The following is a 14,646-nucleotide window of genomic DNA, read 5'->3' as shown; positions in this document are numbered from 1 at the left end:
CCCCAGCCAATCGGGAAATGAAGTCTCTGACTCAGACCAATCGTTGACGCTCAGACCCTTAAATACAGGCCAAACGGGGCGGAGTCTCGGCCGGAGGGCGGAGCGGATAGGGGCCGGGGCCCAGGGGGAGGCGGGGCCTGGTGAGGGCGGGAAGTGACTAGGACACTGGCTCCCGCTGGTCTGAGAGTCCGCCTCACCGGTACTGGGAGCGGCGAAGGAGGCAGTACCTGCGGGGGCGAAACCAGGTCTCAGGACTGGACCCTTCCTTGAGGGGCGGGGTCTGCGGCCGAGCGGAAGAATGGTGAATCCAAACCGCGGTAGAATCTGATCGTCAGATGGTCCTGGGCGAAGTGCCGCCGGTGCCGAGGTTGAGGTAAAGCTTCACGCTGCCAAGGGCCTCTTCCGTTCTCACACAGTTTCTCACACTCTTTGTGGCCCCACTCACACTGAGCGCCTGTCTTCCCGCAGGGATCTGCTCAAATGTTACCCACGGGAGAGGTTCCCCTGCCACGCCCCCTGCCACGCCATCTAAAACTGCAGTCCCCACCCACTCCCACCCGCGCCCCCGACCCCTTTGTTTTCCTCCCAGTTCCTACTGCTGCCAGGCGTGCCGCACAATCCCCCGGCCTCGCGGAGATGCCCGAGTGGAGAGGGAGAGGAGAACGTGAGCGTCCCCGGGAACGCTGGGGCTGAGCCTTCGGGGCGCGGTGGGGGAGGTCTCCTAGTGGGCGTCCGCGCTGCACGTGTCTGTAGAGCTTTGGTGGACGGTGACGCTGGGGCGGCGAGCTGGCCCGGACTAGGGTGTATCTTTTATCTCCAATTTCTTCCACTGTGTCCCGGAACACTGGATGGATATGAATTAGATCATTGCTACAAATTACTTGCCTTGAATCCTACGATGGTAGGCCTGACATTTTTGTGGTGGCGGAATAGGCCAGTAAGTGGAACTTTTTTTTTTTTTAATTTTTAAAGTTTATTTAATTTGGGGGGGGGGTGTTAATCTCTACATCGAAAATGGGGCTCGAACTCAGGACCCTGAGATCAGGAGTCGCACGTTCTTCCGACTCAGCCAGCCAGGTGCCCCAGTAGTTGGAACTTAAAAGTATGCAGGTGGGAAAAAAACAAAAACAAAAACGGAATACAGGTGGCCGTGGGAGCGCTGCTTAGTTAAGCCAATTTAAAAATTGAACTTTTAATCCTGTAACCAAGTGCAAAGTCATTCAATAAAAAACAAGTCGGTTGTTTACATTTAGCTTTTTTTTTTAGATTTTAAAATTTTATTTAATTTTATTATTATTTTTTGTTAATGCATATTTATTTTTGAGAGAGAGAGAGAGAGAGAGAGCAAGGTGTGGGGGGGGGGGACAGAGCGGCACTGAGCTGGCAGCGGTGAGCCCAACATGGGGCCCAAACCCACGAACCACCACCAGATCATGACCTGAGCTTAACAACTGAGCCACCCAGGTGCCCCTTCATTTAGCATTTAGCATTTGGATAAGAAAAATTAGGATGCAATCCATCCTATGCTTAGACCCCAAATAGTTTTCACAAATAGAAATGTCTATCAACTGAACAATGAAAATACATTATATAAGCAATAAAAAATAACATGAAAGTATACAAAGTTTGTATGCACAACATAACAAGAAGATGTTTTCATTTTGGAATTCTCAACAAAAGATAACCCCTTCCAGAGCTTTGACACTGGTAGTTACTTTCCTGCCTAGGACTTTGCTGTACCATTTCCCACCACTCCCCACACTCCCTTACACCTCCCTACACCTCTCTATACCCCCTTACACTCCCGTAGCCCACCCCCCCTCCCCATAGGTCCTGTAGTAGCAGTTTTGGCGGTCCCAGGGAAGTGCATCCTAAAACTGTGAGAGCCCCCCTGTGGGCTTCCTGAACACATAACTGGCAGGGCTCTAAAGGGTGCTTTTCTTTTCTTTTTTTTAATATTTATTTTTGAGAGAGAGAAAGCAGAGGGCACACGGGCAAGCAGGGAAGGGGCAGAGAGAGAAGGGGACAGAGGGTCTGATCCGAAGTGGGCTCTGTGCTGACAGCAGAGAGCTCAATGTGGGGCTTGAACTCATCAACCATGAGATCATGATCTGAACTGAAGTTGGATGCTTAACCAGCTGAGCCACCCAGGCGCCCCTGAAGGGTGCTTTTCTATTCCGGCTTCTGAGTGGTGTTCCTGTGAATGTTTTCTGCCTTGTTGGACTGATGACAATGTGTCAGAGTCACGAGGGGAAGAGGCACTGCTAGATGTGTGCATGCGGCAGGATGAACTCTGTCCAGCAGAGAATTTCATCCCCGGGAAACCCAATCTGAGTAAATGTGCCTAACTGACCTTACCAAGGTCTCAGTTGTGAAGGCCTCTCCACGATCATATGGCAGGAGGAAGGAAGTGAACATTTATGTGCCCAGCACACTACGTGGAGTATTTCCTCCCTTGCTCACAAAGAATGCCTTTATTATGCACAATTTATGGAGGCTCATAGGGTAAATAGCTCGGTCGAGCTCATACAAAGCTGGATTTCAATCCAGGTCCACTTGTCTGGAAGCCCACACTCTGCTTGGACTCTGTGATACATCCTCTGTCATACAACTACGTCATGTATTTTTATTTATTTACTTTTCATTTTTTATATAAATTTCTTTATTTTGAGAGTGTATGTGTGTATACATGAGCATGCATGAGCTCATGTGAGCAGGAGAGGGGCAGAGAGAGAGAGAGAATCACAAGCAGGCTCTGCGCTGGCAGTGTTAGCCCGATATGGGGCTTGAACTCACGAACCGTGAGACCATGACCTGAGCTGAGACCAAGAGTGGGATGCTTAACTGAGCCACCCAGGTGCCCCCTACACCATGTATTTTTAAAACCAGGCTCAGACCTCTGTGCCAGATCTGAAGTGGCTTGTGTGACTTTACTGATTTTGTTCTAATGGCTATTTGAGCTCACTTGAAGCAGTATAGACTGGATGAGACCATAATAGCTTAATGGGCATTAGACCAGGGGTCTGAAGGACAAGTGACCTTGGGCAATTCATTTAACCTCTCTTGAGGCTTTAGCACCTTGTCTGTAAAGTGAGAAAGTTGGACCCAGATGGTCTAAGGTCCCATCTTTTGAAAAGATGGGGAGGATGATTTTTTTTAATTGTGATAAAATTTATGTACCATATAGTTTGCCCATTTAAAGTGTACAAATCAGTGGTTTTAGTATATTTTAGTGAGTTGTGCGGATATCACCACAATCAATTTGAAGACATTTACATCCCCTCAATAAAAACCCCTGTACCCTCTGACCCCCTCATTCTCTCCAGCCCTAAGCAACCCCTAATTTACTTTCTGTTCCTATAGATTTCCCTGTTCTGGACATTCCATCAAAATGGAATCATATAGCATGTGACCTTTTGTGTCTGGCTTCTTTCACTTAGCATAATGTTTTCTAGGTTTATCCATGTTGTAGCAGGTATCAGCATGTAGGAATATTATCACTTAACATTCCATTGTATTTTGCATTTTATCCATTTATCAGCCAGTGGATGATTGGATCCTTTCTACCTTTTGACTGTTGTGAATAGTGCTACTATGAACAATCATGTGCAAGTTTTCGTGTAGGCATATGTCTTCAGTCCTCATGGGTATACACCTAGAACTAGAAATCTTGGGTCTATGTTTAACTTTTTGGGGAATTGTCAAGCTGTTTGCCAAAGTGGCTGCACCATTTTATATTCCTAGCACCAATGTACAAGGGTTCCAATTTCCCCACATTCTTTTTTGTTTTTTAAAGTTTGTTTGTTTTGAGAGAGAGAGTATGCGCATGCAGGAGTGGGAGAGGGGCAGAGAGAGAGGGAGAGAGGGAGGGATCCTAAACAGTCTTCACACTACCAGTGCAGAGCCTGAATTGGGGCTCGAATTCACGAACTGTGAGACCATGACCTGAGCCAAAATCAAAGATGGGTAGCTTAACCAATGGAGCCACCTAGGCACCCCAAGTATTCACTGTTAAGTTTTTTGGGTATATATGCGTACCTATGTTTGTTTACATACATTAAATAATAGAAAATGGAGGCACCTGGCTGGCTCAGTCAGTAGAACATAGGACTTTCGATCTAAGGGTTGTGAGTTTGAGCCCTGTGTTGGATATAGAGTTTACTTCGGAAAAAAAAATAAATAAATAATAAATAAAAGGGTACCTGGCTATTTCAGTCGTGGAGCATGAAACTCTTGATGTTGGGGTTGTGGGTTTGAGCCCCATGTTTGGTGTAGAGATTACTTAAAAATAAAGTCTGAAAATTTTTTAAAAACTTCATAATAAAATGAATTCTATTTAAAAAATAATATAATGTACTGTTCTGGCAATTTATTTCCCCTTATCAACATATCATGGGAAATGTTTCTATTTCTACCATAGAGATAAATCTTATTCTTCTAAGATCTTCATCACATTGCATTGTGCGGATTTCCATAGTTTATTTAAGTAGCCCCTGCTAATGGATTTTAGTTTGTTTTTAGTGTTTTTACTATTTTGAGTAAGTTTGCAATGAATATTCTATCTTTGCTACTTTTGTGAGTCTATCCAGGATAAATTCCTAACATTTATAATTTTGATATCTGCAGTATTATCAGGTGATCCTCTAAAGAGGTACAATTTATTGGGGCACCTGGGTGCCTCAGTTGGTTGAGCGTTTGACTTCGGCTCAGGTCATGATCTCGCAGTTCGTGGATTCCAGTGATGGCTCGGAGCCTGGAGTCTGCTTTGGATTCTGTGTCTCCCTCTCTTTGCCCCTCCCCTGCTCATGCTCATGCGCTCTCTCTCTCTCTCTCTCTCTCTCTCTCGCTCTCTCTCTCTCAAGAATAAATAAACTTAAAAAAAATTAAAAGCAGTCTTCTGGAGGAGCAGTTCCAGCAGGGCAAGCTTCTTGCATGCATCGCTTCAAGACCAGGCCAGTGTGGCCAAGCAGATGGCTATGTGCTGGAGGGCAAGGAGCTAGAGTTCTATCTGAGGAAAATCAAAGCCTGGAAAGTCAGGTAATAAAAGGTGTTTATCCTGCCCTGTTAAAAAAAAAAAAAAGTTAAAAAAAAAAAAAGAGGTACAATTTACAATTGTTCTGAATAGCGTCTCACCAACACTTGCCAAGACTGGGCTTTAGCGACTTTTTCTTTTTTTATGTTTGTTTATTTATTTATTTATTTTTTTATTATTTTTAAAAAAAAAAATTTTTTTTTTCAACGTTTATTTATTTTTGGGACAGAGAGAGAGACAGAGCATGAACGGGGGAGGGGCAGAGAGAGAGGGAGACACAGAATCGGAAACAGGCTCCAGGCTCTGAGCCATCAGCCCAGAGCCCGACGCGGGGCTCGAACTCCCGGACCGCGAGATCCAGGCTCTGAGCCATCAGCCCAGAGCCCGACGCGGGGCTCGAACTCCCGGACCGCGAGATCGTGACCTGGCTGAAGTCAGACGCTTAACCGACTGCGCCACCCAGGCGCCCCTATGTTTGTTTATTTTTGAGAAAGAGAGCGTGAGCGGGGAAGGGGCAGAGAGAGAGGGAGACAGAATCTGAAGCAGGCTCCAGATTCTGAGCTGTCAGCACAGAGCCCCATGCGGAACTTGATCTCATGAGCCACTAGATCATGACCTGAACCCAAGTTGGCTGCTTAACTGACTGAGCCACCCAGGAGCCCCTTTTAGCAACTTTTTTTTAGAGGGAAGAAAGTTGGTGATGATCCAGTAGGGACAAATAGTATCTTGTTTTCATTTACATTGATTTAGTTCTTGGGGAAGTTAGATATTATTTTTTTAAAGATTTTATTTTCAGGTAATGTCAGACACCCAACGTGGGGCTTGAACCCACAACCCCGAGATCAAGAGTCGCACACTCTACCAACTGATTCAGCCAGGCACCTCTATATTTCATGTTTTTACAGCTCATTTATGTTCTATTCTTGTCCAGTTTTTCTATACGGTGATCTCTTCCCGCTGTAGAAGAGCTTTTAGTACTTTAAGGCAAATGTCCTAGTGCTTTTGTGGTTTCACAGTTTGTATGAAAATGTTTGATCCATCAGGTTTGATGTGAGTGTTAGGAGCAAGGCTGGGCTCCAGCTTGACTTTCTTCCAGCTGGCTAAGCCATTGTCCTTCTGTCATTTATTGAATTCTTTATTGAGCCATGCATTCACTTAAAATACCCCAAAATAAACAAACCTTAAAAATTTTTTGAGGAGTGCTTGAGTGGCTTAGTTAAGTGTCTGACCGGCTCAGGTCATGATCTCATGGTTTGTGAGTTCGAGCGCCATGTCAGGCTCTGTGCTGACAGCTCAGAGCCTGGAATCTGCTTTAGATTCTGTGTCTCCCTCTCTCTGCCCCTACCCCACTTGTACTCTGTCTCTCTCTCAAAAATAAACAAACATTAAAAAATAAAATACCTCTGTTGGGGAGCACCTAGGTGGCTCAGTCAGTTGAGCATCCGACTCTTGGTTTTGGCTCAGTTCATGATCTCACAGTTTTGTGGGTTCGAGCCCCAAGTCTGGCTCTGCACTGGCATGGAGCAGAGCCTGCTTAGGATTCTCTTTCCCTCCCTCTCTCTCTGCCCCTCCCCTGCTTGCGCTGCCTCTCTCCAAATAAATAAATAAATAAATAAATAAATAAATAAATAAATTTAATAAAATAAAATGCCTCTGTCATATTCTAGATGCTTATATGTATTTGGGCAGTAGTAAACTGCTTTGATGGCTATAGTGTTTGTTAGCTTGTTTTTGTTTTTGAACCACTTTTTAGATCAGTTTACTAGTTTAAACCAATCCTAGGGAGAGACAGGATACCTGGAGAGAGGAGGGGTCTGAGAGTCAAACAGGTCAGGATTTGAATCCCAGCCATAAGGTTTTATCAGCTTTTTACCCCCTGGGCAAATTGTTTAACTTTAGGAGCTCCTGGTTTTTTTTTTTTTGGTCTTTCAAATCAGATGAGGATTGAAGGAGATCCTGCCAGGAAAGCCCCCAGGCTGCCCTTCTGCTTCTGCTGGTGGCATGAAGGTTCCCTCCCGGGGCCTGAGCTTTAGAGGGCCCGGGTGAGGGGTGAAGAATCTAGGAGCCCGAGGCCTGGAAGTCAGCTCCCCACCCCCAACCCTCCAGGTACGGGAATTCTATGCTCAGTTGGTGCGGAGTCCATTAGCAGGGCCTGCGTAGCCCTCTCCCCCAGTCTGCTCTTCAGAGGGAAGGCCATCCCTGTAGATCTGAAGGGCGGCCAAGGTGTGGGTCGGTAGGTTGTGGACAGAGTGTGAACATTTGGCTTGGGGCGTCCACACATGTGCAAGTGGGTCCCTCACTGTCAGAACAGAGAGGCGTGGGTAGGAATAGAAGAGGGGGGATCGAAAGCTCCATTTGTACTCTTGCCCTGAACCTCTCCAATGTGAGAGGTGGGCCTGCTTCTTTTCTTCTTTCTCTCTCTCTTTTTAAAAAATTTTTATTTTTTGAGAGAGAGAGAAAGAGCGAGCTTGTGAGCAGGGGAGAGGGGCAGAGAGAGAGAGAGAAAGAGAGAGAGAGAGAATCCTAAGAAAGCTCCACACTTAGCTTGGAGCCCGCCACGGGGCTCGATTCCATGACCCTGGGATCATGACCTTGTAAGGGTTAAATTGTAGTATAGGGCTTCACGCTTAGCTTGAAAAATAACAGCTTTGTGTTGACACTGAAGGTGAAGAGATAACAGTCTTGCTTTACTCTTTACGCCTTATACTCTTGTAAATTAGGCTTCACCAATTAAGGAAAAAAGTTCAAAGAAAAGAGCATCAGAGGCAGGGTCAAGGAGATCCACTGGTTGCAACTTAGAGGCAGAAAGTCTAAAATAAACACCTCATTAGGCAACTGTTTCTAACTCATCTGGAAACTGTTTCTTTGTTCTGTTCCCAGGTGATGATAAAACAATGTGATCGGCTATAAAAACTCTGTACCCCGGCTGTTCGAGGCTGCACTCTTACCAAGAGTGTTGGTCCCAATTGGTCCGCCTTGCCTCTCATTGTAATAAACTTTGTTGTGACTGTCACTGGTGCCCGTAGCATTCTGTTTCAGGAGTCGTGTGGATGCAACAACCTGAGCTGAAATCAAGATTTGGACACTCAAGCTCAATGGACTGAGCCATCCAGGTACCCCTCTCCTTTCTCTCTTGATGACAGATTGCAAGCAGGGGGTGGGGCTGGGGGGAGTGGCTGGGAGTGGGATGTACTCATTTGTTCAACCAGCAGAGACTGGGAACTGACTGGATGTATTAGTTTCCTAGGGCTGACCTAATAAAATACCACAAACTGGGTGGCTGAAAACAGCACAACTTTATGGTCTCACAATTCTAGAGATTAGAAATCTGAAATCAAAGTATCAGCAGGGGCATGTTTTCTCTGAAGATTCCAGGGGAACATCTATTCCATGCTTTTCTCCTAACTTCTGGAATGGCCCCCAGCCCCTGGTGTTCCTTGGCTTGTAGGCACATCACTCCCATCTCTCCCTCCGTCCTCACATGCCTTTCCTTCTGTGCACCTGTGTTGACATGATATTTTCCTCTTCTTTTTTAAAAAATTTTTATGTTCATTTTATTTTTGAGAGAGAGAGAGAGAGACCTAGACAGAGTGGGAGTGGGGGAGGGGCAGAGAGAGAGGGAGACACAGAATCCGAAGCAGGTTCCAGGCTCTGAGCTGTCAGCACAGAGCCTGACGCGGGGCTCGAACCCACAAACCTTCAGATCATGACCCGAGCTGAAGTTGGTGCTGAACTGACTGAGCCACGCCAGTGCCCCAATATTTTCCTCTTCTGAGAAAGGCACCGGTCATTGGGGTCCCCCTTCATGGGTTAACCCTTCATGGGTTAAGACTTGAATAGATCTTTTCGGGGACACAACTGAGCCCAGCACTGGGGGCTTATGCCTTAGCGGGGCATGCGCTGGAGGTCCATGTGCAGCCGAGGGATCAGGTGAGGTTGAGACAGCCCCCAGCCCCATGGGCCATCTGGCTGGGTTGAGGTAGTGATGGGACTGGAGGGCTGGGCCTGGAGAGGCTCGAGTCACTAGGCAGCTTCTGACATAGGGCTTCAGCACTGACTCTCCCACTTTCGCAGCCAGTGACCTGGGGCAGGCAGTGACATGTGGCTCTGATTTCTGGCGGGGATATAATTAGAAGGGAGATCTGGACTTTTGGAAAGCAAAGGGACCCTGGGGACCACCTAATCCAGACATTTCGCAGATGGGAAGCCGAGGCAATTCCATAAGCCCCTATGCGTTCTGGTTGGGTGCTTGTGCAGGGGTGGGCAGCCCTGGGCTGTGGGCCGTGGCTCTCACTGGTGGTGGGGAAGGGGTGGCTGCTGAGTCCACCCTCGGCCCCTGAGCCCTAATCAGAGCCTGAAGCAGGTTCTATTCCGGGCCACCAACAAGAGTCTGAAGTGTGCTTTTCTCTTGGGGCGCCTGGGTGGCTCAGCCAGTTGAGCATCCAACTTCAGCTCTGGCCGAAATCTCATGGTTGTTGAGTTCGAGCTCCACATCGGGCTTGCTGCTGTCAGCACAGAGCCCACTTCGGATCTTCTGTCCCCCCTCTCTCTCTGCCGTTTCCTCACATGCGCTCTCTCTCTCTCTCTCTCTCTCAAAAATAAATAAATCTTTAAGAAAAAAAAAAGTGTGCTTTTCCCAGATGGGTATTTTGGTCTGAAGCTGCTTGGAGGAAGAGGTGGGTTGGGGGGAGGGGGTGTCGTCCTGTTTCAGTTCTGACTCTCACTTCCACCCTCCTGGTGCCTGTGGGTGTCATGCAGGGCTGCTGTCCTCTGTGGTCCCCCTCGGCCTCTGCCTGGCTGCGTTTCTCACCACGTGCTTCATCTGTTACCCTCTGCCCTTGGCTTTGCATGCTCTCAAAATTTCTCATCTTCTCTCTTTTCTCTTTTACCCTCCTGTTTTGGTAAAGCTTGATGGGGTGTTAAGCGGTGTGTGTGTGTGTGTGTGTGTGTGTGTGTGTGTGTGTACCAAAGCTGCCCCCTTTGCATGGCACTGTGCTGCCTCCCACTGTTTCATAGGATCCGCAAGCTCCGTGGGCACATATTCTGTTCCTGTGCTCCTTTTCCACGGCCTCCTGGAGTCAACATTGGCATGCCTGCCAGACCTCGTGCCATGTTCCTTAAATAGCTCATCCCCAAGCAGTCCCATCCTGGGCTCCAGCTGCAGTGTACAGCTAAGGCCAGGGCAGAGGGCGCCAGTGTGGGCACCCATGGGCTAGAAGTCTGAGCAGCCGGAGTGTTTGCAGCCGGCAGTGTCAGCACAGTTGACAAACCATCAAGAGTAGAGGGAACGTGAGGTTTGGGGTCTCTGTACTGGACTTCCCATTCATTCCAAAAGACGTACTGAGCACCTGGAATGTGCCAAATTCTGTGCTAGGCATCGGAGGGAGCGATGGTGAACTACAGGGAGAAAGTCTTTCTCTCCTCCAGAGGTTCCGGTCAGCCAGGAGAAGATGGAGCTGGAACCTGGGAGAACCTGCTTCCTGCTGAGAGTCGCTGGATTGGTGGGGGGATGGGCGCTGGCCATGCCTGGAGCAGAGGGCGAGGGCAGGGTTGAGGACGCTAGGTGGCAGGACCCACCAGGTCGGCCACCCTCAGTGCTCATGGCGGCCATGCTCATTGTTGGAGATCTACGGGGCTACAACACAGAAAACCCCAGAAGGGCAGAGACTGTCAGTGGATCTCCATACCTCCCAAGGAGTCAATGCCCAGAAAACATTGGAGCGAATGAACTTTGTGGAGTTTTGTTTAGGTCTTGAGCTTACTGGGGGGCACTGCAGGAGTTTAAATTGGGGAGTAAGTGCGCCCGGCTGGCTGAGTGGGAAGAGCATGCGACTCTTGATCCCAGGGTTGTGAGTTTGAGCCCCGTGCAGGGTGTAGAGATTACAAAAAAACCCACAAAAACGCTTAGAAACAAACAAATAAATAAACTTTTTAAAGAAAGAAAAGAAAAAAGAAATAAAATAAGGGGGATCTGGGTGGCTCAGTCGGTTAAGCGGCTGACTTCGGCTCAGGTCGTAATCTCACTCTCACAGTTCGTGATTTTGAGCCCTGCATCAGGCTCTCTGCTGTCAGCATGGAGCCTGCTTCAGATCCTCTGTCCCCCTCTCTCTCTCTCTGCCCCTCCCCTGCTTATTCTCTCTCTCTCTCAAAAATAAATAAACAATTTTTTTTTTTAATTTTTTTTTCAACATTTATTTATTTTTTGGGACAGAGAGAGACAGAGCATGAACGGGGGAGGGGCAGAGAGAGAGGGAGACACAGAATCAGAAACAGGCTCCAGGCTCTGAGCCATCAGCCCAGAGCCCGACGCGGGGCTCGAACTCACGGACCGCGAGATCGTGACCTGGCTGAAGTCGGACGCTCAACCGACTGCGCCACCCAGGCGCCCCTAAACATTAATTTTTTAAAAAAGAAATAAATAAATTGGGGAGTAGGCCAGTTAGCTTTGTGCATTTGTAAGATCATTTGGCTACCGTGGGAAAAGAGGGGAGTGGGCAGTGGAGCCTGGGGAAGGGGAAAGAAAGATGAGGGCAGCATGGGACCCACTTCAGCGGCCCAGTTGACCCGTGAGAGGAGCCCAGGATGGTGGTGGCCAAGAGGTCGGAGCTCAGGGAATGGGTATGAACAGTATGTAGGAGGTAAGCAGGACTTTGAGACTGGGGGGTGCAGGTGGGGAAGAGGACAGGTGGGGTAGGCAGAATTTCTAAACTGGGCCCCCAGAGAGGTCCTGCCCTAATTCCTAGAATCTGTGGGTCCGCCAGGCTGTCACTCCTGTGAGTCTGTGAGTTGGCACCACCGACTGCCCTGGATTATCCAGTCTGGCCCAGCATATAACTGATGAGTCCCTGAAGGCAGAGCACTTCCCTGGCTGGTGGCAGCTGGGCCATTGAGGAGATTAGAAGCTGGCTGTGAAGATGGGAGCCTTGTGCAAGGACTGAACAGCAGCTGCAGGGAGACTGGAGCGACCTCGGCTGACAGGAAGGGGGACCCCAGTCCTGCAAGTTCCCTGCAGGAACTGAGTCCAGCCAACAACCGGAATGAGCTTGGAAGAGGACCACCCGCCCTGAGCGCCAGGTGAGATCACAGCGGGTAGAGACTTTGACTCAGCCTCCTGTAAAGCACTGAGCAGAGAAGCCCACTGCGCCATCCCGTGACACTTCTCTTTTTTTTTTTTTTTTAATTTTTTTTTTCAACGTTTATTTATTTTTGGGACAGAGAGAGACAGAGCATGAATGGGGGAGGGGCAGAGAGAGAGAGGGAGACACAGAACCGGAAACAGGCTCCAGGCTCCGAGCCATCAGCCCAGAGCCCGACGCGGGGCTCGAACTCACGGACCGCGAGATGGTGACCTGGCTGAAGTCGGACGCTCAACCGACTGCGCCACCCAGGCGCCCCAGATCCTGTGACACTTCTGACACGTGAGAGAAGAAATGGATGCTGTTTTCAGGCACGAGGTAGAAAACAAACACGTGGGGCGCCTGGGTGGCTCACTGGGTTAAGCATCGGACTTCAGCTCGGGTGCTTACAGCTCAGAGCCTGGAGCCTGCTTCGGATTCTGTCTCCCTCTCTCTCTGCCCCTCCCCCACTCATGCATGCGCGCGCTCTCTCTCTCAAAAATAAATAAACATAAAGGAAAAAAGAAAATGAACCTGTCAGGTTTCTGGATACATTCACTGAATTAAAAACCGGTGGAGGGCAGGAGAGGCTGGCAGAGAAAAAGGCCCTGTCAGATTGTTGAGAGGATCAGGAAAGTATTAGAAAGTATTTCTTTCCTTTTTTTTTAAGTTTATTTATTCTGAGAGAGAGAGAGCCCACGCAAGCAAGGGAGGAGCAGAGAGAGAGGGGAAAAAGAGAGAATCCTAAGCAGGCTCTGCACTGTCAGCACAGAGTCTGATGCAGGACTCGAACTCACAAACCATGAGATCATGACCTGAGTGGAAACTAAGAGTTGGACGCTTAATTGACTGAGCTACCCAGGCACCCGCATCTTGCTTTTTTCAATAGGAGAATGTTCGTATGAAATTGTTGGTGTTTCTATTAGGATAGATAGCCTTAAATTAGTTTATCAGATGTCTAGGGGAGGTTGGACATCTTCGTGATCTTGAATCTTCTTATTCAGGAACACAAAAGGCCTTTCCATTTCCTCACATGTTTTGTGTGCTCAGCATTTACTATTTGCTTCATCTTTATCTTGAGTATTAAGTGTATTCCTAGGAGTTTTATGTCCTTTCTTCCTTTATTTTATGATTATTGTTGGCATACATAAAAGCCACCTTGCTGAATTCTCTTATTGTTTATTTAGAATAATGTTTTGGCTAATCCTCTTTGGGGCTTCCAAGTATATAATCATGTGATCTGCAAATGGTGATGATTTTACCTACTCTTTTCCTCTTTTACACCTCGAATCTCTTTCTCTTGTCCAATTGTGTTAGTTGTTCCTCCAGAAAAGTTAAAGAATAAATGTAAGAAGGTATTGTTTCTTACTTTAATCAAAGTAAGAAGGCTTCAGGAAGACGACATTTCAGGTGTTTTTTAAAAGCGTTTATCTTATTCTATTTTGTCAAGAATGGCTTAAATAAAAATATATGTTGAAATGTATCAAATACCCTGTTCATTCATATGGTAAAACCTTGGATGGTGAGTAACTTGTTCTGTGAGTGTTCAGCAAGACTAGCAAACATTTCTAATACATTTTAACTTAATAAACAAGCAGTGTTTTGCAATATGAGTCGTACGTGATGCCGAATGTCACATGAGCACAACTGAGCCAGTGGTTTTTCTCTCTGGCTGTGGAATTGTGGATGATTGTCTCCCATACTCGGATGCTCGGTCTCAGGCCACAGTGTTTGACAGAAGTCAGTGGTTTTATTTATTTATTTATAATTTAAAAAATTTGTTTAATGTTTATTTATTTTTGAGACAGAGAAAGACAGAGCATGAATGAGGGAGGGTCAGAGAGAGGGAGACACAGAATCTGAAGCAGGCTCCAGGCTCTGAGCTGTCAGCACAGAGCCCAATGCGGGGCTCGAACTCACGGAGTGTGAGATCATGACCTGAGCCGAAGTCGGATGCCCAACTGACTGAGCCACCCAGGCGCCCCTATTTTTTTTACTTTTTAAAAAAAATTTTTTGGGACGCCTGGGTGGCTCGGTCGGTTAAGCGGCCGTGTTCTGTCTCTCTCTGTCTCAAAAATAAATAAACGTTAAAAAAAAAAATAAAAAAAAATTTTTTTTTCATGTTTATTTTTGAGAGAGAGAGAGAGAGAGAGAGAGAGCGAGAGAGCACTCATGCACGCACCTGGGTCAGGGAGGGAGAGAGAGAGGGAAACACAGAATCCTAAGCAGGCTCCAGGCTCTGAGTTGTCTGCACAGAGCTTGACATGGGGCTCAAACCTACCAACTGTGAGACCATGACCTGACCCGAAGTCGGATGCCCAGCCAACTGTGTCAACCAGATGCTCCAGAAATCAGTGATTTTTCAGAACGTTGGAAGGTGCCCACAACTAGCACAAGTGTATTTTTTGTCACTTCAAAGCACCTATGGACAGTCCTTTGCTTTTCCATACAAGAGTAAGCTTAGGAATGCTTTGCTTCATTCTAGGCCAGGCTGCCTGC

At 47.5% G+C, this 14,646-nt stretch overlaps 1 long non-coding RNA gene across 2 annotated transcripts; it reads left to right on the top strand.

Annotated features, from left to right (window-relative positions):
• The first annotated feature begins 151 nt into the window (after positions 1-151).
• On the top strand, positions 152-8,045 carry LOC115514533. 2 transcript variants are annotated; one of them, XR_003969010.1, is made up of 5 exons: positions 152-373; positions 590-937; positions 4,863-5,037; positions 6,970-7,138; positions 7,913-8,045. It is a non-coding gene; the product is annotated as an uncharacterized LOC115514533 (long non-coding RNA). The 2 variants fall into 2 exon arrangements; XR_003969009.1 differs by lacking the exon at positions 590-937 and having other exon boundaries at positions 172-373.
• Positions 8,046-14,646: the final 6,601 nt, after the last annotated feature.

This window comes from Lynx canadensis, chromosome A1, assembly GCF_007474595.2.
Source record: "Lynx canadensis isolate LIC74 chromosome A1, mLynCan4.pri.v2, whole genome shotgun sequence".
Taxonomy (NCBI): Eukaryota; Metazoa; Chordata; class Mammalia; order Carnivora; family Felidae; genus Lynx; species Lynx canadensis.
The sequence above is the reverse complement of the archived record's forward strand: the minus strand, read 5'-3'. Positions and strand labels throughout refer to the sequence as shown.